Raw genomic sequence first — 24,241 nt, 5'->3', positions numbered from 1 at the left:
CCCACATATTTAATATCTCTACTTTTACAGAAAGAGTCTGCCAACCCCTCCCTGCCCAAGAGTTTTGCAAACACAGACCCCGGCATTCCCGAGCTCTGGCCCCTCTGGCTTCAGAGCAGGGTCACCAAGCCCAGGGCGGGCCAAGCCCCCTCATTGGCCAGAGAGCTGAACGCTGATGCAGGAGTTTCCCTGCTTCACATCCTCAGAGCACCGTCTAAAGTCCTCTTTCTTGACAGATTGCTCAAAACCTGCACTTGTCTTCAGAGCAGGCATGGCCTTACACCGGGGGTGGGGGGGAGGTGTTCCCAAAATGCTCAGACAGACAGTTTCAACTCAGGGGACCCTGACCACTGGCTCTCAGTTCGTCCAAGGGATCCATCAGTAACCCCAGTCACCCACAAAGGGAAGAGGGGGCTGGGAGGGGGGACACGGGTCTTCCATGATGCAGTGTCCACAGTGACACAACACCAGATGGCTCAGACCAGGACACAAATCTCTAGGTTTCAACAAGCACAAGGAAGGTCACAAACTCAGGGTGACTCCCCAGAAGACAGTCCATTGAGATAACCCTAGTTCCTTAACTAGGGGGGGTCTCGGTGTCCTCCTGGGGGGACAAGGGCTAAAACGACTTCTCTCTCATAACAGTTAGAGATACTAAACAACACACACGGAATAAGGGAGCCTTGCTCACAGGGGGCATGAAATGGATCTCTGTGGGAAGGAAATGAGCCTGAACAGAGCACTCAGGAGCTATTTGTTGGGGGGGCTGGTTATCCAGGCATCACCAAATTTGATTCAAGTCTACAGCAAGTCATTAGTAACAAAAATTAAACTTCTAATATAGCAGGAAACTGCAATGCTCCGTAACAGATCACACATCATGGTGATTCAAAAAACAGCTGCCAACGTGAAGTACTGTGTTCTTGTTCTCAGGGCAGCTCCGAGGAATCACCTTTGGAAAAGCACCGCAGGTTCTCCTGGAGAGCATCGCTGAAGAATATCTACCAGAAAACACATCGCTTGTATAACAGCCAATATACAAATCAAGGTGAGAAGCTTCCTCTAGGGTTACTGGCTACAAAAGGCTTCTCCTCCACAGGAGAACTGGTGAGTTTTCTCATCAATCTGATATGTAAATGGCCCAGTTTCACTCCTGGTTTCCACTGTCAGAAAGCTCGGCTTCTGAGTTTTGGTTCCAGGACACGTACCACAGGAACACAGAGATCTGGAGACAGGATCCTGTTCTCCCCTCGTCACAACCTGTTATTCCATGTCTTTGCTCTCGACTTTTTGTTTTACTCTATATTTAACTGACAACCTCAAGAGCACCTCATACCCTTTACGGAATGAGTTGGGAATAAAGAAGCAAGCTCTTCCCACCAACAAAATGAATGAGATTCCAGTCACCAGATTCTCCAGCAAACCTGCCAAAACCCTCAGGCAAGGGCACATGATGCTGCCCCTGCATCGATTAAATAAATCTCCTCAATCCTTAGTCCACACTGGTCCTTAAATACCTTGAGCAATGTCTAGAAAGGTAGCAGACTGATTAGGACGTGGTTTCAGTAAATAATGAAAAAGTACTCTGATGAACCTATCTGCAGAACAGAAACAGACTCACAGACATGGAGAACAGACTTGTGGTTGCCAAGGGAGAAGGGGAGGGAGTGGGAAGGACTGGGAGTTCGGGGCTGGTAAATGCAAAATGTTACATTGAGAAGAGATAAGCAATGAGGTCCTCCTGCTGCAGAGCCCAGGGAACCATATCCAATCTCTTGTGATTGAACATGGTAGAAGGTAATAGTAGAATATTATACATAAACATATGAATGACTGGGTCACTTTGCTGTACAGCAGATATTGACAGAACATTGTAACTCAACTACAATAAAAAAATTTTTAAGAAAGAAAAAAAAGTACTCCATACTCTCTTCTGCAGGAAAGAGGAACCAGATTCTAAATGTGGGTCTCCGTTTGCTGATTTTTCCTCGTAAAAGAAAACCCAGAACGTAGGTTATATCTGCCCACATGGAGAAGGCAAAGGAGATGGGTCTTCTAAGTGGCGCTTGCACAATGAAGACAAATTCACTGCACCTTGGCTGAGCGCCTAAATTCACAGGAGCAGGTGGAGGGGATAGGTCTGCCAGAGTCCAGACAACATCCAGGAGCAGAGCAGGGCCCAGCAGCTGGTCCCCTGGGTGCTGGCGTAGCCACACATCTGAGGTGCCATCAGAGAGGGAAAAGGGGAGTGTGGTCCCACCTCAGTCAGCTTGGCCCTCTATCCTTCCCCTTCATTGCTATTTTGCCCACCTGCACCAAGGATGCGTGGAACGGAAGGTACCCACCTGTTCTGGTCCCCATCTCTGCCTCCCCCTGACCTGCTGGGGTCAGCAGCTCCCTGTCCAAACCAAGCCTTGGGGCACCTGTGCCATCACACTGAGAGTCCAGCATGCACCTGCCCCACTACCCACCAACTTGCTTCATCCTTGCTGTCGCCCAAGACCAGAAGCGAAGGGAAACTGCAGTCTGTCTTGGCCCTCCAATGTCTCTGGCTCCCTTCCTTTGCAATGTTTTGGTGGCTTTTTTCTTCTAGGCCCCTTCTGTGCCACAATGGTGCTTTGCTTTCCAAATTTACCTGCTTCTAAAAAGTGATGTTAGTATGGTGTTACCACAGGGCTTCCCAAGAAAATCTGTACCCTGGGCACATGCTGAACTGGGAGTGGGTGCCAGCAGCTGCTGGGTCTTGGATGATGGGCAATGGGAGGTCCCCGTTTCCTCCTGGTCTTAGCTCTGTGATGCTGCAGTGGAATGGCCTACCCAGTCCTCACACTAACACCATACCCCCGTGCAGAGATGCAAAAACGTAGTCAACATTTTGCTTTCTCTCTGGGGACAGATCGAAGCATCACAATGTGAAACTGCAGTGGGGCTCTCACCTCCTGCCCTAACTAGCCCAGCACCTGCAGGTCTCCACTCCACTGAGCTTCGTCAGCCCTGCACCTTCTCAAGGAGCGAATCCTGAAATCAGACTGCGACCTGACTCTATTCTGTGCACTCAGCTCGGTGTACTGGGAAGAGACTGGACTGTGAATGGAGAAATCTGGGTTTGAGCCTGGCTCCACTGTGGGGGCCTCGGAAGATTCATTCAATCCTTCCGGCACCTGTAAAATGCCAAGATTCATCCCTAAATCATCTCTAAATTGCCTGGCAATGACATACATAGAACCCTCAATATTAGCCTTTTTAAACAGGTCCAAACAGAAACAACATAAACGTACAAAGAAAGGTAAATAACCATGAAAGTAAATGTTTCCCTTCATGTTCATTCTGTAGAATCAATATAAAATTCCTGACAAAACAGAGTTCCCGTTGTGGCGCAGTAGTTAACGAATCTGACTAGGAACCATAAGGTTGCGGGTTCGATCCCTGGCCTCGCTCAGTGGGTTAAGGGTCCAGCGGTGCCGTGAGCTGTGGTGTATGTAGGTCACAGATGCGGCTTGGATCTGGTGTCGCTGTGGCTATGGCACAGGCCAGCTGCTGTAGCTCCAATTTGAAACCTAGCCTGAGAACTTCTATATGCCACGGGTACGGCCCTAAAAAGCAAAAAATAAAAAAATAAAATAAAATAAAATTCCTGACAGACATGAAAACCATACTTATAGCAATGAACCACCCTAACCTGCTGGGGCCACAAAAGTGCAGCTTGGGAAGCACCTAAATGGTGCCTCTGTGGTCCCACAGATCTAATGCACTTTCCAAGACGGTCTACTATTTCCATGGACACAGGGAAGCCCTAAGTTGATGACTGGCTGAAATGCACACTCTCAACCTACCCTGAACATCGGTAGCTAAACAAACACAAGCCCCATATGCCCATAAAACCCCAAATTCTAATAGCAGTAACTTCTTTTTTTAACCAATCCCTACAGACACTTTTAAAATATACAGCTATTAGAAAATTAACCTTTCTTTCTAAAGTTCACATTTTAAGCGGCCCATAATCTTTCATCAACCTAGAAAATAACTGATAAGCCAATCTTCCTGTAAAACCATTAACAGATTCTGCTTTTCTGTCACCAGGGTAATTTACTGAGGCCAATTTTAATCCTGCCGCTAAACCACTAATCCCATGACTCTACAGAACTGTCCCAAGTTTACGTTGCTATGGCAAGTATTTTTACATTAGGAATTCAGTTATTTACGCAGAGTCATGTTTTTTAAGTTGGTTTTAGGAATGAGATCATCCTTCCTGCCTGTTGTTCTGAAAAGCAAGAAGCCATTTTTGAAATAAGGAAGACACTTGAGCACCTGGGCTGGGCTGGAGTCATCACAATAACACGAGTTTAAATTATGCTGGGTGTTACTCAAAGGAACAAATTATCACCATTATGCTAATGGTCATGCTACAGACAGAAGCTTCAGTACGATGCCTCTAAATCTGGTGAGACTCTGATTATCAGTGTGAATGATGATATTTTTCTCAAACTGGCACAAAAATCTCCCCGGGTCACTGATGACGTCAGTATAAATTATGTGTCACCCAAAACAGCCTCTGTTGACACGGCTCAGATTCTCTGGCAGTGCCGGCCCCACCTTTCCACCCACGCCTGCCCACATGTGCTTTACAATCAACACACATGAATGAGTATGAATGTGTCTACTTCTTTCCTTAAAATAGGAGAAACAGTATGATTAAAGCTAATGAGACAGATTCAGCCAGAGAGGGTATCTGGAGACACGTGAGCTCTGGTGGGCAAGCCCATGGCCACACCGGACCTTAAAAATTGAGGCAGAATCTTCTAAAAGGCTTTAACATCAGTACATTCCCGAGACGTGGCACATAAGAAGATACCCTTGTGATGAAACACACATCTATCCAAAAGTTCAAAATAACATGTGTGAGTAAACAAGACAAATTCTTAAGTAAAAACATCACCATTCTGCCTCTAGAATTTCAGAACAGCATCATGAAAGTTGAAACTATAGAAGAGAAATCACCCATCTGTTCATTGGCTCATTCATCCATCTTTTAAAAAATAGCTATTTCTTTAAGGGAAAAAAAAAAGCGCATATAATTTAGCTCTAGGTTAAAGGCACCAGAATCATCAGGAAGTAAACAGTGAACGTCCTTCCTCAGCAGCCCAACTTTCAGCCTATTTACAACCAGCAGTTTTCACTCCTCACACTGGGCTGTGCGTTTTCCCGAATTCACACAATCAGCCAACATTTTAACGTCTAACTATTTCCCACAAAAATCATTTCCGGAAAAAAATGCTATTTGCTCACAGCACTTAATTATCAACAGAACGAGAGAGAAGCGGCTAAAGACAGGAGCAGCTTTCGCGGCACAACTCCGCTGCATCCTTCACTATCCTAACTTTCAAAGAACATTCTGGAATGCTAAGACGAATCCATGCCTTATGCAGCCCGAGAAAGCCCAAGGAGGATAGGTTAAACAGTGCCATATGGCAAACACAGACACATGTTGCCCTTTTCTGAAACAAAGGACAAAAATTCCTGAACAAATATCCTTTACTTTCTCGTGGCAGGAGTTGAAGAGGAGAGGGCTTTTCAAGTGAGGCCCAATAATGCTGAAAAAGGGGTTGTTTTTTTAAAACTCTTAGTGGCTAAGAAAAAAAATTCGAGTTTTACCAGAAAACCTCGACTTTCCAGAGTCTCCTTCAACTATGTCCCAAAAGCCAACACCACATGTTAGCCTACGCTCACCATGCCCCTCAACAAGCAAGAAAATAACAGGACGGCTGCGTCGCAAGGCTAAGCTGACAACAACCACTTCGAGGTGCCATGAGAGACAAGCCTACCTGCTTTTGAAGGAATAAAATACCAGATTACCTTCACCTTGAAAATAATCAACATTAACATCTCATCCCAAATTCAACACGTCACCGAGGAGGTATGTGAACTTCAAATCACAGAGAAAACGTATCCTTCAAAGTAAATTTTCATAAGTAACAACCGGATTAAATTCCTAACCTCAAAACATCGACAACAACAAAACAGAGGGGAAAAGAAAGCAAATCAATGGAATGAACTTATCTTTGAAATACATAGTAAAATGTACCTAAACCTCATGTTCCTTTTTAAATTTATTTTCTGCTCAGGTGTGGGGTTTTTACTCATCATTTTACGCATATTTACACGTTTGGGTTCTAAAAACAGTTGCATTCCTAATTACTCCTGCTTTATAATTTCCAGTATCATTTGAATTGAAGCCCAAATGCCAGATCTTTTTTGGAAAACGACTTTTAATGAATGTCGAAAGCCACAAAATTATACTTCTTTACGATTCCAATGTATGCCACTGGAAAACATTTCATTCTGGACATAAATATGACAGCCAGCTCTAGCTTTGGAAAGAAAAGCTTCAGCTGTTCAAATCACATGTAGCCAGATGCAAGGAATAAAGAATACACAAAACAGACAGTTGCAACTGCTAATTTTTACCAGTCCATCTAAAATATACTTGCTCTATCTTCACGGATAGTATACATTTCAAACACAAACGATGCAAAGATGGTGCCTCCCTCTAGCTATTTAAGTCATAACCCTAAACTAGTCCTCTCATGAAGAAAATTAGTTTGAAAATAAGGATGATTTTTAAAGAACTGGATGAGACATTTTAAATTTATGGAGGGGGAGTTCCCATTGTGGCTCAGTGGCTAATGAACCCGACTAGCATCCATGAGGACATGGGTTTGATCCCTGGCTTTGCTGAGTAGGTTAAGGATCCAGCATTGCTGTGAGCTGCAGTGTAGGTCAAAGATGTGGCTGTGGTGTAGGCTGGCAGCTGTAGCTCCAATTCAACCCCTAGCCTGGGAACCTCCATATGCCATGGGGGCAGCACTAAAAAGACAAAAAATAAAATAAAATAAAAAGTTATAGAGAAAGGTTTTCTTTATTCTTCCCATATGGTTAATTTTTAAAATAAATTCTTCATCGATAAACATTTGGTGCTGTCCAGCAGAAACTGGCATAACACTGTAAATCAACTATATCTTAAATAAAAAAATAAAAAAAACATTTGATGTGAATCCTTCCTTAAAAAGGGTTTGTGACAATTTGCCAATATTTCTGAAAACTCTAAGGTATTCATAGCTAGAGTCCAATGATAAAGAGGACGCCCCCCCCATAAGTCACACCCTGTTGCTCTGGTGGGGGGTGGGGAATCTCAAGTCACTCAGGGCCGAGGTCACCCCTCCATCCAAGAGCAATGTCCCACCTCCCCACCCCAAACTCACTTGTTCCTAGGTCCAAAGAGGATGGAGGCCAAGGCTTGAATCCGAACAATGCTGTCACTCTTGTGGCCATGTTCGAACCTAACAGGCTGCTCCCAACAGACTACTGGTCATCAGATGGAAAATGTTGGGGGAGGGTGATATCCCCAAGGAGAAGACAGGAGAGAGGGTAGCGCCACCAGTCAGCACCAAGCCATTGCAGAACAGGAGTGGAATAGCAGCAGTACCCAAACTCCAAGGCAGACAGAATGGCAGCCCAGGGACGTATACCTGCGCCCCACACTGACACCTGCCTCCTGGAAGCCCCATCCTGCTTTCTATGTCTGTGCTGCACAAGGAGATGTGCTCCAAACACCCCCTGCCTCAGTCAGACTTCAGAACAAACCCACATCGTGACAGGGTTATTCACTTGAAAAATGCACATCCAAATGAGATGTGCTTTCCTACCAAAAGACTAATGGATCTGGGAGCAAAGACAGTGACACAATGAATTCTTCCTGTTTAGACATTACACATGAATGATTCTGGAGGAGACGGTCAAAGGTGCCCAGTGCCCAGCAAGCCGAGGCAGGTCCACATGTGGGAGCTGGTTCTGTGGTCAGTGTCAGCTCAGTGAGAGGAACACAGCAAGGGCAACGAAGCACACAGGCCCACTCTATTCTCCCAACTGCATTCAGGAAGAATCGAGTTCATTAAACTTTTCCCACAGCCTCTAGAACCTTTGAGGGGGAGGGGTTAGAGCAGCAAAGAAATGCAATTTTGAAAGAATGGACTGTATCAGAAAACTCCATCCAAGTGGAGTTTAAACATTTACAGCATGGAAGATGTCTGCTTTTGAGGAAGGCATGTTACGTCTACCTTCAAATATTTAAAACGCAGATATCTAAGAATTGCATTCACTTTCTTCTGTGTTCTTCCATTAGTTCTATGACTTCTGCTTAAATCTACGCCTATCACTGAGAAAGGTTAGATGCTGCCAGCTAAATGTGGCCACCCAACAGCCACGAAGAAGTTATTTGCTTCCTGCTTTATTCAGTTAGAATCTAGTTACATTATAAGCAAAATAGCACTTTCAATTATATAATTAACACCAATGCTGAAAATGGAATAAAAACCAAAATAGTGTCATGTCTTGAACACTGAAAACAAACATATTATAAAAGGAAAGTACACACGCTTGAACAAGCTCCTTCCTGCTGAAGGTAATCAGCTTACATTTCAGTTTCCTATTTCTATGCCATTAAGGTATAATGCAGTTGAAACTCTAAACACAATCTCCAGCCAGACTTACAGCCACTCCCACAAAATTCTTTTTAAAAGACTCCTTCTGGTAAATTATGAATAAGATCAATATGTATCTTGGAAAATGAATAAATAAAAATCTACAACAACCCAATAAACAGAGCACTGGTTTTTCAAGAACTGTCCGTGACTAAACTCTCCTTAAATTCCTATGTCACATTATCATTTTTCCCTATTTAGTAAGGCTGAAAACCATCTGTGAAGAGTTTACCTCAGTTTGAGTTATTCTTTAAAGAAGTCTCCTTTCCTTTTGCACATAACTGTTGCTAAACTTAATCTCCACATCAAATGCTCCACCTATGAGACTCAAATATCCCCACGAAGGAGCAAGTAAGGTAAATGAAGTTAAAGTTTAATTCATGGAAGTGGAGACAAGGTGATTTTAGCACCGACCTGTTTTTAAAACCATCTCTCATTCTATCCACTCTGTATTGGTCTCTAAAACAACATCTTAGAAAGAAAGGTGGAACTTCAGAGTCCCAAGAAAACTTTAATCTCTAAATTAGTCAACTTAAAAGGTCTTATACAAGTAACAATGGGATTAACACTGGCGACGTAAACTATTCTCGGGTCATCAGTGACTAATGCCACTTAACACATCCAAAACTTAAAGTTCTTGATGGAGTTATGTTTCAGTATCCTAAACCATTTGGAAAGATTACTCTGACAAACAAAAGCTTTCAGAAACAAAACTAAGCAAAACTCCTCTCTCTCTCTTTCCACTGTTGACTCCTGGACCTACCAAATATGCTTCCTGGCCACTTTGTTTCATTTTAGAGACATTCTCATTCCTCTTAGATAGCTTTACTGCACACCTTTTGGGATTTTTTTTTTTTTTTTTGATGTGCTGTTTCAGTATATTCAAACAAGTTTAACAAAACAAAGCCCTACTAACAAACTAGAAAAATACTTGACATAATATATTTATATCTTAACACATCAAAATTCTAATTCCACTACCAAAATACTTGAGTGGCTGGAGGGGGGGCACCCCCAGGCCCATTCAGCACAATTCAGGAGTCGCTGTTGTGAAACCAAGTCTGTCCTTCTCAAGGAGCTGAACTCTCAGACCCAGGTTCCTAAGGCCAGCTCCACACCCTCCAATGTTACACGGAGAGGAAAATGCTCCAATTCATGTGTGGCAGTGGCATGTGGTCTATTTAATTCTGGCCAGTCTGTGTAAATATAAGTAACACAGCTATTTTGACGCGGCAATCAAAGAATGCAAGAGAATATGAAGGAGGAACAAACAAATGATAAAATGAGCTCTTTTTTGAGGGGCAGGAGAAAGATCCTACCAAATAGCACGCATGCCTAGTTCCTTAAAGTAGCACTTACATTCCTAAACCAAAATACTCCAATCATATTAATAGGGCAGCGTGAAAAATAATCTGGAGAAGATCCTGTAGGGAGAAGACCCACCCTCCCATCGCCTCTCAGCAGTCCTTTAAGTGTATTTATTACATAGCCACGGGGTGCGAGCACCTCAATGTTTAAATCATCTTTAATCAAGATTTGAGACCTAAGGGCACGTTCGTGGGGGAAAATGCCTTCCGGTTGCACGTTTAATTCAGACTTTTGTGACTCTCCTTTAAGTCAGTGCTCTGCGCCGCCCAAGGTCCCGCAGCCCTGCCCTTTGTTACAGTATAGACCCTGCCGACAGGCTCGGCCCCCCGCCACGGACACCCGGGGCTTCCAGCTCCAGCCCAGATTGCATGCGGGTCCCACGGCGGACAAGCATCAGGTCCCACGGGCAGGACGCAACTCCACGCGCCTCAACCCCGCACAAGGATGCCCGAGCCGGTGCCCACCGGCGGCTAGCGCCCAAATCCGCGCGCTGGCCCCGGCCTGGGACCTAATCAGGTATGAACACTTATGTAATCGCGCAGGGGCCACGCCTTTCCCACCGCCCCACCTCCGCCCGGACAAAGTGAAGTTTAAAATAGAAACCAATTACCTGGCCTGGGCAGCGCCTCGGCGCCTGGAGCGCGGTCCGCGCAGCCACGCGCACCCAGGGCCCCGGCCCCCACTCCCCCGCCCCCACAGACCCCCGTCCCGGCCCACACTCCCCCTACCCCCGCAGACCCCAGTCGGAGCTCTCACTCCCCCGCCCCCTTCAGACTCCCGCCCCGGCCCTCATCCCCCACTCCAGCTAACCCCCTCCCGGGTCCCCACTGCCCCAGCCCCGAGCAGACCCCGCCCCAGTCAGGACCCTACTCCCAGACCAGGCCCTCACTCCCGGGCCAGGCCCCCCATTCTCCCGCCCCCACGCAGCCCCGGGCCCTGCCTGCCCCACCCCCCCAGACCCATTCCCCCGATCCGTCCCCGGCCAGACCCCCTCCCCCGGCCCGCACGGACCCCCGCCTTTGTTACGGTGCGAAGTTGGGCCGTGGGTCCCCGTCTCTTTCACTTCTTGGGTTACAGTGCAGGCTTGTGACGTCCGCTCCACATGACGGGGGCGGGGGGCGGGCACCGGGGGGCGGGGGCGCGGGCCGGGTCCTCCCCCACCTCTCCGCCCATCCCTCCCCGCCTACAGCCCTCCCCCAGTAAACTGGGCCTCCAGAGGCCGCAGCCCAAGCCGCGGGGCGGGCAGGTAAATACTACCCCCCTCCCCCCGTCAGGCGCCCTGGGACCAGCGCCGCACCCGCGGGAGAAACAGAAATAGGAATGATTTAATCCAGCGACACCTCCCCCTACTGCCCATTCCTCAATCCGCGATCTCACAGAGATTGGGGAAGGAGAGGGGCAGAATCGGGTAGTATTCGGATTTAGGGAGCGGAAATGGCCCGGCGGGCGACGCGGGCTGGACCCCACCTTGTAACCGAGTTAGGATCTTGCTGGGGGAGGACGAAGGTCTCCTGGGTTGGCCAGTGGACTATCGGGATGACCTCCGTGCGGCCCTGCAGGCGGACACACTGTGCGTGGACGAGGCCCGGGCGCGGGATCCCTCCCAGGGATCCCCCTGCAGGGGTCTCGGGGAAGGAGGGGGTACACGTGTGTCCTTAACCCGTTCCCTGCAGCAGCAGCATCCATCTCTGAGCGAAGCAGCAAAGCAACTCCAGCACTGAACAGAGCTGCTCCTTGGTCCCTTACACACACACACACACACACACACACACACACAGAGCACTACTAATATTCCTAGAGAAGTTGGTGCCCTACTAAACCCAGAGGAAACGTGGGGGGGCCCGTGACGCACTCCGCCGGTGAATGTGCCCATTGTGCCGGGGAGCCGTTGCCAGTGCTTCGCATTCTTAAGTAGGTGGGCAGTAAAATTGCACTGACCCTGGGCAGGTCACATTCTATAATTTGCCACGGCCTAAATATCAACTTCCAGTGAGAAAATAAAATTTGAAGTTGGAAGGTACATGCTGTCCTTCACTTTTTCTAGAGTTAACAACAGTTTCAACAATCCTGGACCTCGATACGCCTAGCGAGTGACGAGTAGAATCCATCACTCTGACCCCAGGCGCTCAGGGCGCGCCTGCCGCGTGGGAACGAGACGGAAGGAACCACACATTTCGATCCCCCAACCTCTGAGAAGCATAATCACATCCCTCCTTTTCTTCCCCTTCTGCAGGTTTCGACTTGCATCCGAAAGCACTTCTTTTGCCCGTTCTTTACAGAACACTCGGAGGAGGCAAGGTCTCTATTTGGAATGCTGCATGCCCACCTAGCTGCAAAGATTCAGATAATAGCGTGTCCGTGTATACAGCTCATAACTGTGCAAATCAGGACCCTGCGGATGCGCGGGGCTGGTCGGACTTAGTGTGCAGACACATGGGCGCATGCACGCGCGCGCGCGTACACACTCACACCCCAAATTACCTCCGGGATGGAGAAAGCCGCTGCGGATTGGCCCGGAGAGCCGTCACTCACACCCAGGGGGCAGGGAGACTTTGCAAGGCTGTTTCCTTCCACCACCCCCCCTTCATTTATTGGTAAAACAACAGCAGAGCTCTGAAAGTTAGCCTTCTGCACCGAGAGTTTGCCTTCTTTAAACGAGGGAGGCATCATACGATATCCATTTAAATCTATTTTCTACTTCCACAGTGGATGAAAGGGGAAATTAGCAATCGGGATGGGGGCGGAGAGGCAGCTCGCTGTAAAAAGGAGGGGGTCATCCGGGAGGGGTGGACGCAGGGAGAAGAGTTGTTCTCAACACCCAAAAGGGACTTTGACCTTTCATTGATCTCGAAATTAAAAAATGTTTTTCACAGGTCAGATTGTATCAAACGCCGGTCCTAATTGATGAACTCATTATTTTAATTTTATTATTTAAACACACGCCAGCAATCGTGTTTCCTTAAGAAAGAACTGACCTATTTTTGGCTGGAGATAAAGGATCATGTTAACAGATGTTAATCTTGTAATCTGTTTTTCCTGTAAGCACTTTACATACCCGGGTTTCAGACCTTAAAAATAACATCTTTTCCAAAAAGACCTGACGTCACAATTCACTCGCTGAAAAATCGCTCCCCCTCTCCAGTTTTTTTCCTCCGCAATGATTTCAAAGACATTAAATCTTTTTCACTTTATAAATGCTGATTTGTTCTGCCTCAACTCCCACAGGCTTTTATTTGCATTTCAAATTCCACAGGTTACACCAGTCGCCTTTTCAAAAAATGTAAACCAACAATGAAGCAGCAAATGGCTTTTTGTGCGTCTGGATTAAATAAGGCACAGAATAAATATATTTTAAAAGAGGGCTGAGCAAGTTGTTCTTTGCACACCCGGAGATCAAGTAATTCTTTATCAATAAACCCAGCGGAATGATTAAGACACAGACACACAACACCAGAAGCTCCTGGTCAGATCCTGGTCTGCTGCGAGGAGCTTATTACCGCTGATAATAAATGGGGCTGACTTACAGACCCACATTTTTCGGGTAAAAGGCTCGGTCTCTCTGGTCCGTAGCAGCAGGACCCCAGCCCACCAAGGCCGATTGTCACCGCACACCAACCTTCCTCCACGAACCGCTGTTTTAAATACCCAGCTCGGCTGGCTTTTAACAAACTTATTCATACAAAGTTTCTCTAAAACTTGATGACGAGGCGGTTAATCTAAATGCTAATCATAACTCTTCAGTAGGTTAGCTCACCATGGAAATGGCAGGCAAGGAGCTTTACCAACCCCCCCCCCCCAACCACACACCCCAAGTATTCTTCCCTTGCGTATACTCGGGTAAATATCGTGATCAATACCTCCCCCACCCCCATCCCAGCCAGGCTGGGTGCATCTCGGAGGAGCCCCTGCCACCCTGACCCCCTCTCCTCATCCCTCCTCAGAGTCCTTGCAGAACCCTCGCCCCCGCCCCCACCGCTGCCCTAACTTCCCTTCCAAGCTCTCACTTCTTTAATGTTAGGGTCACTTAGGCTCTCGCAGATGATGGGCACGCAGCCAGGGGAGGGGGAGGAAAAACAACGCCCCTCCCCGCAAACACGGCCCCGAGGCAGCAGCGCTCGGTGCCCACAGGCATCGATCCCATCAGCCAAACCCTTAATAATTGAAGCGGCTCCTCGGGCCCGCAGCCCCATCACCCACCTTCATTAGCCGGAGCGTTTTACTTTAAAGTAAGGCAATTTGCTCTTTGTCTCCTAATGGATGGTGAGCGCATCCAAGCTCCCCTCCTCCCGAGTCGCCTTTGACGAAGTGTACAAAGCCAGAGCCTCCTCCGCGCTCCCACCCCGGCCCCCACCCCGCCCCTCCACTGCGGTAAAAACCACCTCCCGGGCGCTCGCCTAGCCGCCCGAAGTTGCATCTTCCCTCTCCTGGAATTGCGGAGCGGAGCAACTACCCACAGGGAAAGCCAGCCGCCCTCCCCGCGCCCTGGAGCCCCTCCCCGGCGCCCCCAACCCTCGCGGCACACGCCAGGTCCCCCAGGCTTCCAGGCTAGGGCCCTGCGCCCCCTCCCGCAGCACCCCCACCCCGGCCCCTACCTTGGCGGAGAGGCGGCGGCCGGGGGAGGAGGACGCGCACGCCCCGCGCCTCTGAAGGTGAAGCCGAGCGCCGGAGGCGCGGAGCCGAACGCTGCACTAGACCGACCGCGCCAGCTGCGCCCGGGCGCGGGGGACGCGCGAGGGCGCGCGGGGCCCGCCACGCGCCCGGCCCCCTCCCTGCGCCGCCCGCGCGCGCCCGGGAGGCGCCCGCCCCGCGGGGACCCCGGCGCTGGCCGGGCTCTGGGGGCTGCGCGGCGCAGGGAGGGGACCGGGCCCCCGCGGCAGGGCGCAGGCCTGAGGCTTCCCCCAGCCCCGGAATGGTCTGCCCTGTAGGAAACGCACACGCTCCACTATTGTCTCATCAGCACAAAGTTCTGCCACACTGCGGGGAAAGTCTGGAGGCTCACGATGACTCAGACGCAGATAATTCTTCCCCTAATAGCACTGAATCACGATCCCAGAGGCTAGTTGTCGCCCCTTCTTTCCAAGGACCACCGCTGCCGCAGATCCAGTTACGGGAAGCTGTTTAGGCGCACACACGGATACACACACATGCACGCATCCTTACGTGCAGGCATGCCGGGGATGCATTTTCAGCCGACTTGGCACCTGAGCATTAAGCCTCGAACCAGATTTATACGCGGGGATCCTTCCGGTGGTCACCCGAGCGCGTGCACTACAAACCGCTTAGGGTGTGCGTTTCCCCTAACTTCCTAATAAATGTGCTTGGGGGGTATTCAGACGCAGAGTTTCAGCAGATTAAGTGCAGAATCAAAATGGGGTCCCACTGGAAAGACTTCACAACAAGGATTCTGCTGTATGGTAATTTTTAAATGACTGTTTTGTTTTCATTTTTAACCTTGAAAAGTTCAACTTTAATTTTTTTTTCTTCAAACTCCATCTTTTAACCGCGACCACTACTCTCCGTGGGCCGCAGTTAGTTGCACGAAGTTGAGTCTGGGAATAGAAATCCCCATTTGACTTCAAAAAGCTTTCATGGGGGTGGGGGTAGCTGCAGAAGCAGAAGGGGCGGGGGGGGGGCAGATGGAGGCGAAGGAGGAGAGAAGGGGGAGGCTGTAGGAGGGGCGCCCCCTGAGTTGGCGGTGACGTAGACCTAGGGAGCAGTGGCCTGCGGAGGGGTAACTCTGCCCTCTCCCACCCGGCTCCTGGCCATATTGTGCTCTCCTCGTGACGAGTCCGCAGTGGAGATGGATTCCAGCCAGCAACACGGACGTCGCTCTGCTGAAGAGGCAGCGCGACAGTCCAGGCGTCACCTTCCGCGGTGGCATTTCTCTCGGTGCCTAACATTCGCAAACACTCGGGGCTGCTGCAGCTCGGGACCCTCTCCAAACTTAGGGCATTTACAGCAGAAAGTACTGCGGACGAGCGCCAAGGGAGGGGCTTGTGCCTGCAAAGCTGGACTGTCAGCCAGGGGGCCATTCTGCATGAGTGTGATGTGAGTGCAGTCTGTGCGATGCAGCGTGTGTGATGTGTGTGCATGTGTGTGTGTTTCGCCGAAGGCAGGGGGAGTGGAAAGACAGGGAGGGAGCCGGAGGGAGAACCTATGCGGGAAGGATCCCGAGTCATAAAAGGTGATTAACGATTTACGCTAATTTGGAGAGCAGGCGTGGTGGTTGACAATCCTTGCTGGTTTCAGACCGAATACCTAAGTGGGAATGCATTCTTGAACAATCAAATTTAAGTCCGATTCACAGAAAGGTATAGAAGCGGCGCGATTCATTACAGTGAGAGTAAAAATGCACGAACAGAATTACCCCCCTTTGCAACTAACTTCATAGATAAAACGTCATATATAGACATTTTGTCTCATATATACCTATGCACCCCCAAAGAGATTAAAATTTCCATACTTGAAACTTTAATTTTTTTGTAGTATTTTGGAATGGATTTGCATCCATGGTTAAAATTCTTGAGTCTATTTAAGACTACAGTATTGCACTAATAACTTCCATGTGTTGAAAATTGACAAGTTAGATCAACAATGAGTGAGGAAAACTTCCAAACTGGAGGAAGAGTGTGGAGGACATAAAATTGTGATTTTCAGGTCTTGCCTTCTTTCTCTCACCCGCTTATCACCCACATGTGAACTCTCTCAGGGCTCTGCGGGTTCTACAACAATATTGTGCTTTTAAAAGATTTCCTTTCTCCCACATTTCTCTACAATGCATGCAGAATCTGAGAAGGTAACTTGAGAGGCGGCAAGAGTTACATCCTGGAAAATGGCAGCTTGGGGCCCAGCATGGTTTTGTTACTAGTGAGAGCGCCATTCGTGAGCCGGAATGTGTTTACGTTATTGTTCATTTGTCAACACGTTATTAAGAAATGGTACAAAAGCAAAATATTTTTCTCCTATTCCTGTAACATATTTAGCGTTGTCAGAATTTCAACTGTTTAAAATCTTCAAACATTTAGAGTTGCCATTAAAGATTAAGGACACTGTTTCGACACAAACATCAATCCCTGAAATCCCCCAAGAGAAGTCCTCCTATTTCAAAATGTTTAGGTAAATTACAGTATTTCAGTGGAGAGAATTCAGCAATATTAATGAACTAATAACTGAATATATATTAGGCTTTTTATTATTTCATAACACAATAATTTTGCTTGATGAAATAGGTGGAGAAAAAAATTCTTTTCCCTTGTTATTATCCAATGAATTATTTGTTCAGGATTTGGGACTCTGTTCCTTCAAGCTAAGGAAAATGGCATTTTAATGAAAGTGTTCACTGGCTTGTCTGCGTAAGTCAGGCCATGGCATTGTTCCTGGATATTGAGATCAAAAAGATTTTTTAGAGATTCCATTAAAGAATAGTTAAAAGTGAAAAACAAATACAAAAAAAGAATCTCCCACAAGGCCTTGTCTATCTGAAAGCTGGAAGTGAAACTCTTTATTCTATAGTATGAAATCTAAGACAAGCTAAAAATATTTATTAAATATGCATGCTCAAAAATTTAAGTGCACTGCTAGTAAATATTTAATGTTAAGTCTTTGTGTGAATATATTCAGATTTTCTAAATTATATCTGAAAAAGAAGAATGACATTCTATGCCTAAGTCTAGAGATAAACTTTAGCCCTCTGAACTAACTTAAATTCACAGATCTCAGAGTGGATTAGGGATAAGTTTGATTTAAATTGTCAAAAAGCATTCCTGAGTAGAGACTGTTTTAAGAGCAGTACAGCTGTTGCTTGCCTTTGTACTGTTTGGAGTAGGTAGCAATTTCATGTATAAATGGAAATTTGCTATTTATTTAGTTACCAGTGGTTTCAAAAGCATTACCCCCATCCTAACTTGCTGTACCGTCCTAAATCTTTCCCTTTCACAGAACCCGGAGTCTCAGAAATACGCTGTGTTGAGACTGAGGAGGAAGGGAAAACAGCCCATCAGCCTGACTCAGTAAGGAATTTAACATATGGTCATCCCCGGCCCTGATGAGAGGCAAAGTTGTGACTGTATTTTAAATTCTCTTTACAAAGTGTTTTCAGACTGCTTGACTCTGAAGTCAACCAACAAAATATTTTTAATCTTGGTGTAGGAAATGATCTCAGTTATTTCTTAAATTTTAATTCTATGGAAGGTGATGGCTACTGTAGCGGTAAAATAGATGCATTTCTCCTAAACACACACACCATTACCTCTACACACACACACACACACACACACACACACACACCATTACCTCTAACGTGATCCATGCGTGGATTTTCCCATGTTTACACTAGATCACTTCTCACTGAAGAGCTTTCTTTGGTGTCGTCTTTTGTAAACTTGAAGATTTGAGGTCAGTCTGTCTGGGCTTTAGGCTTAGTCAGTCAGGGTGGAAACCTGCTGTTTGTTTGAAGGACTTTCATGACCATGTTTTCATCTCTCTGTGGAGTCTGAAGACACCTTCGCCAGGGTGCATACCTGAATTTTCAGGTCATTTCATCAAGCATCTCTTCAAGATCTGTGCAAAATACATCCGCACAGTGAAATGGTGGACGCCTTCCTCTTCTCTCCTCAGGGCAGAAATGCTGACCACCCGGGGGTACCAGCCATTGAACAGTCTGTCCTTGTTTTCTGCTTGGAGGAAAACCCCATAATGACCCACAATCCTATTCTCATTGCAACACAGATTTTCCTTCACTGAGTGCTGTGCATGCCATGCATTTGGTTGACGACAAAGATATCTTTAATAACTTTCAGTCACAGAGTTCATGTGGAGTCACAAATGAGGCAAAAATAGGGTAGAAAGCAGCCGAGGAGCTGCAGGACTGCAGGCCCGTCTCCTCACAATTTGTAGTTTGGGGGGAACTGCATCAGGACCTCACAGCAGGTAGGCAGCCCTCAAATCTGTTCTTAATTTCAACTTAAGTAGAAGACTCTCAGCAACAGCTGGCTGCAGAATAATTGATACAGAATTCCACAGATGTGGTTCGTAATGGCTTAAAGAATAAAGGGAAATAGGCCACAGAGCAGAATTCATTTAAGGAAAGACAAATTCAGGAAGGATTCCTCTTTTGAAAGATTTCCCATGTTAAGGAAGAAAGGGACTGGTTTTTTGGTTTTTGTTTTTGTTTTGATTACCTCTACTTATAATTCGGAAGTATGTCAATAACTTAACAGATAGGTTATGACCTCTTCACATACACGGTTTTACTGTTGTAAGACCGTTGACTTTTTCTGCCCACAAATCGCACTTGGTTTCACCCTGCATAGCTGAGTACATGTGCATGCCCATGCAAACTTTTCTAAGAGAACTGAAAATAAAATAAGGGAAGCAGCAATACATCCCTTTTGCTGTGAGTAGGCAGGCACACTTGTAACGAAACCGAGTAGGGAATAAATGCTCAGCTTTGAGTGAGGTCTCACCACAGAACAGAGTTTGGCGGAAAGCAGAATTTGACATTTAGGTGGTTGGATGGGGTTAGAATCAGACCCATAAGACATGGTCAGGGTGGGGATGAGGAGCTGTCATAATTACAGAGTCCAGACATTTTGTTGATAAGGAAGCCTGGGTACAGTAACAAAATTGACCATTTTAACCATTTTTAGGTGTACGACTCAACAGTAAGCATATTCACAATGTCATCAACCATCACCACCCTTCATCTCCAGAACTCTCTCCAACTTTTAAAACTGAAACTCTGTCCCCACCAACTCCCTACTCCCCCTCCCCCAGCCCCAGGCCACCACCATTCTCCTTTCTGTGTCCAGGAATGTGACTCCTCTAGGGACCTCACACAAGTGCAATCTCACTATATTTGTCCTGTTGTGATTGGTTTATTTCACCCTTCAGGTCCATCCACACTGTAGTATGTAACTAGGTACAATTTTGCCATCTTTACAAAAGATGTAGCAGTTACATGCAGGTAGGAATTTTGCCAAATAAACTGATTAACAAAGTGACTACCATCTCAACAAAAATAGTTCTCAAGAATGTATCCTCTCTTACAAGGATCTCCTTATCTGGCTGCCTTTGCTTGTCTCTGCCTCCTGGTAGGCTTCAGAAGCTCCATCTTCTTCCCAAATGGAAACTAGTGCAGCTGAAATGACATGGAGCAAACCTGAGACCCAGTAAAAATCTGGTTAGTATTTTCATGGTTGATTTATGACTTTTTTTTTAATGTGACCAAAGCAGGTGGATGTTTCCAGGCCTGGGTTCGAACCTGAGCCACAGCAGTGACAACACTGGATCCTTAACCTGCTAAGCCACCCAAGAGTTCCTGGTTTATGACTTATAACCAGATTAAGTTCCTCCAAAATGAAGGAAGCCCACTACAAAACAAACAATTACAAATTGAAATCAGGGAGTTCCCACTGTGGCTCAGAGGTAATGAACATGACTAGTATCCATGAGGACGCAGGTTCCATCCGTAGCCTTGCTTAGTGGGTTAAAGGATTTGGTGGTGCCGTGAACTGTGGTATAGGTTGCATGTGTAGCTCAGATCCTGTGTTGCTGTGGCTGTGACACTGGCTGGCAGCTGCAGCTCCAATTCAACCCCTAGCCTGGGAATTTCCACATGCCATGGATGCAGCCCTAAAAATCAAACAAACAAAAAATTAAAATCAATACAAAGCATGGTGAAGTTGACATACAAGGCACCAGAGGTGGGTTCACAAATTCAGCCTGGCACTAAGGCAATCCCGGCCAAGGAAAACCTTTGATGAAGAGAGTCTGTCTTTCTGGGGATGGACCCAGGGCACATATGTGTCTCTGGGGCCCCACTGCCCAGTTGTGAGCAGGCATTCCCTTTTAGGATGCCTGTTTCAGCCTGCCCCAAATAGGTAGTGAACCCATGGCATTAAACTTAATCTGGGGGCCACAGTGGAATTTTTGAAAGAGACAAAGAGCTTGATTTCTTATTGAGTCACCAAATTATACTGAGTCACCAAAAAGCTTTTGTTGTTCCTTGCAGCATTATGGTGTTAGAGCTGAGTAGGGGATAGGGAAAGTCGGGTTAGATCTCTGAGACATGTTATACAATGAAAAATGTTAAAAATAGTTCAGGTAGGCAGTCATCATTTAAAGCACATGATCACAAAAGTTCAAAAGAGTTTTTAAATCCTAATTTTCCCCAACTGTGCATTTCTTCCTTCCCTCCACATTTACTACTCTAACAAGGCCCTAGATTAAGTGCTAATTTAAAAAGGAATATTTATCCAGCAATCCCAGTCCTGAGCATATAGCCACCAAAAACCATAACTTGAAAAGACATCAGCGCCCCAATGTTCATTGCAGCACTATTTACAATAGCCAGCACAGGGTAAAAATCTAAATGTCCACCAACAGATGAATGGATAATGAAGATGTGGTACATATACACAATGGAATATTATTCAGCCATAAAAAGAACGTAATATTGCCATTTGCAGCAACATGAATGGACCCAGAGAATATTATACTTAGTGAAGTAAGTCAGACAGAGAAAGACGAGTATCATGTAATATCATTGTTATGTGGAATCTTTAAAAATGATGCAAGTAAACTTATTTACAAGGCAGAAATAGACTCACAGACAGAAAACTTATGATTACCAAAAGGGAAGGTGGGACGGTGGGAGGGTGGGATAAATTAGGCATTTAGAATTAACAGATACACACTACTATACACAAAATAGATAATCCACAAGGACCTGCTGTACAGCACAGGGAACTCTACTCAATAGTCTGCAATAACCGGTATGGGAAAAGAATCTTGAAAGAGAATGGATACATGCATACGTATAACTGAATCACTGTACTGTACACCTGAAACTAAAACATTGTAAATTGAGTATACTTCAGTAAAAAGTTAAAAAAATAAATAAATAATAAAAAATAAAAAGAATATTTATTACACACTTACTCTTCAGGAATCCTTTATAAGAGCTTACATGTCATGTCATTTAATCCTTACAATAATCCCACGAGGTAGGTACCCCTGTCACCCCACTTTACAGATGCTGAATTTCATCATTCAGGACCCCATCCAGCTGACAGAGCTGGCGAGTGTCAGGGATGGGATGGGAAGCAGCAGCCTGGACCACATCACCAAACCTTATGTCAACCTGCCCACAACTGGTCAGAGCACATGGCCTCAGATATTTCAAAGATGATACCATGAGTGGACAAAGCCAAATCTGTGTCTCCTGTAACAGCTTTAGAAATGTGGCATGAACTCTGGTACCCAGCTCTGGCTCTGTGTTTTGGTGTTTGCAAGTGTGTAAGTCCCATCACACCCTCTGTACCCACACCGTGTGTGTCACTGGCTGGCATTTGTCACCATGAAGCACTGTGGGTCTGCTCTACACCTACTGTGTGCTGTGGGTTTGTGCAGGAAGACCTGCTCGCTGGTGGATGAGAAGTGCTATGAAAATCCTTAGTTTCACAAAGGATTTGAATTGGTTTTATAGGATATAAAAAATACAAAAGGAAAGCATAAATAGTGAGAGGAATGGGGTCAGGAATTAGAAAAACAAGAGTAGAAAAATATAAGATCAGGATCAATCAGCTCACTCAGGCTTAAGACATGCACACAACCATGTCCTGTTAGAGGAGCAGAATTTTCCTGGGAGCTTCCTAGCATCCAGAGCAGAGGGAAGTACTACTCTCCCCAAGATTTGCCTTATCTGAAAAAAGGGAAGCGCAGTTTTTCTACCGAAAAACATGGAGCTCCCTTTGTAGCTCAGAGATAACCTGACTAGTATCCAGGAGGACTCGGGTTAGATCTTTAGCCTAGCTCAGTGGGTTAAGGATCTGGTGTTGGAGTTCCCATCATGGCTCAGCGGAAATGAATCTGACTAGTATCCATGAGGACACAGATTCGATCCCTGGCCTCGCTCAGTGGGTTAAGGATCCGGCATTGCCATGAGCTCTGGTGTAAGTTACAGACGTGGCTCAGATCTGGCGTTGCTGTGGCTGTGGTGTAGTCCGGCAGCTTCAGCTCTGATTTGACCCCTAGTCTGGGAACCTCCATATGCCACGGGTGCAGCTCTAAAAGGACAAAGAGAAAATAAAAGGGATCCGGGGTTGCTGGTAGCTGCAGTTCCTATTCGACACCTAGCCTGGGAACTCTAGCCGTAAGAAAGAAAAAAAAAAAAAAAAAAGAAAGAAAAATATTATGTCCTAACCCTGGTATCTAAGTGAAATTTCTCCTACAGTTTCTCAAGAAGAAGAGATAGTGGTATGTAATGAACTACAGTCCCAACAATACTTTTACCAAACCAAAAACTCTAGACAGTATTCCTCACTGCGGTTTGGAGGTGAAACTATCAACTGACAATTTCATCAGAATTTACAATGATCACCTAATCTGCAAAGTGAGAATTGCACTTAGAGTGATTAGGAACAAGAAAAGTGGAAATTTGAAATCACTTGAAACTGTTTTAACGTATATTCATGCAGACAAATGTGAGTTCTTTTCTGAATACACAGCTTCTCCCTCAGCTTGTAACCACTGATGTCATCAATATTATAAAATCATGTGTTAATTTAATACTTTGAAAACAGTTGAAGACATCAGAGATGTTATCTCGAATTGTATTAATACTCTCGGAGTTCCTGTTGTGGCTCATCTGATTAAGAACATAGTGATTGCATGGATGTGGGTTCGATCCCTGGCCTCACTCAGGGGGTTAAGGATCTGGTGTTGCTGAAAGCTGCAGCATAGGTTACAGATGCAGCTCAGATCTGGTGTTGCAGTGGCTGTGGTGTAGGTCAGCAGGGGCAGCTCTGATTCGACTTCTGGCCTGGGAACTTCCATATGCCACAGGTAGGGCCTAAGGAAAAAAAAATATATTAGTACTGTCTAAATGGGATCATTTCTGGAACCATTCCATATTTCCTCATTGATTTTTCAAAATCTTGTTTGTTTGTTTTATCTTTTTTGCCTTTTCTAGGGCTGCTCCCAGGGCATATGGATGTTCCCAGGCTAGGGTGCTAATCGGAGCTGTAGCCGCCGGCCTACACCACAGCCACAGCAATGCCAGATCCGAGCTGCGTCTGGGACCTACACCACAGCTCATTGCAGATCCTTAACCCACTGAGCAAGGCCATGGATCAAATCCGCAACCTCATGGCTCCCAGTCGGATTCTTTAACCACTGAGCCACGACAGGAACTCCAAAATCTCGTTTGTGTTCTTGAAATGTTGCTCATAAGGCCAAGCCCAGCCAAATCTTGGATTCACAGCACAAACTACAAACGTTTAGGAACTGATTCCATACCATCCATGGGAAAGGTAGACAGCGACTGGGCTCCTCCC

The 24,241-nt window shown here is 46.3% G+C and overlaps 1 protein-coding gene across 1 annotated transcript in view; it reads right to left on the bottom strand.

Annotated features, from left to right (window-relative positions):
• ZNF516 (zinc finger protein 516) overlaps window positions 1-11,033 on the bottom strand; it is a 113,129-nt gene extending 102,096 nt beyond the window's left edge. The window contains 1 exon segment of the mRNA XM_021099077.1: window positions 10,917-11,033. The gene's annotated coding sequence lies outside the window, so the exon portion shown is untranslated.

This window comes from Sus scrofa, chromosome 1, assembly GCF_000003025.6.
Source record: "Sus scrofa isolate TJ Tabasco breed Duroc chromosome 1, Sscrofa11.1, whole genome shotgun sequence".
NCBI lineage: Eukaryota > Metazoa > Chordata > Mammalia > Artiodactyla > Suidae > Sus > Sus scrofa.
This window is presented reverse-complemented; position numbering and strand designations above follow the sequence as displayed.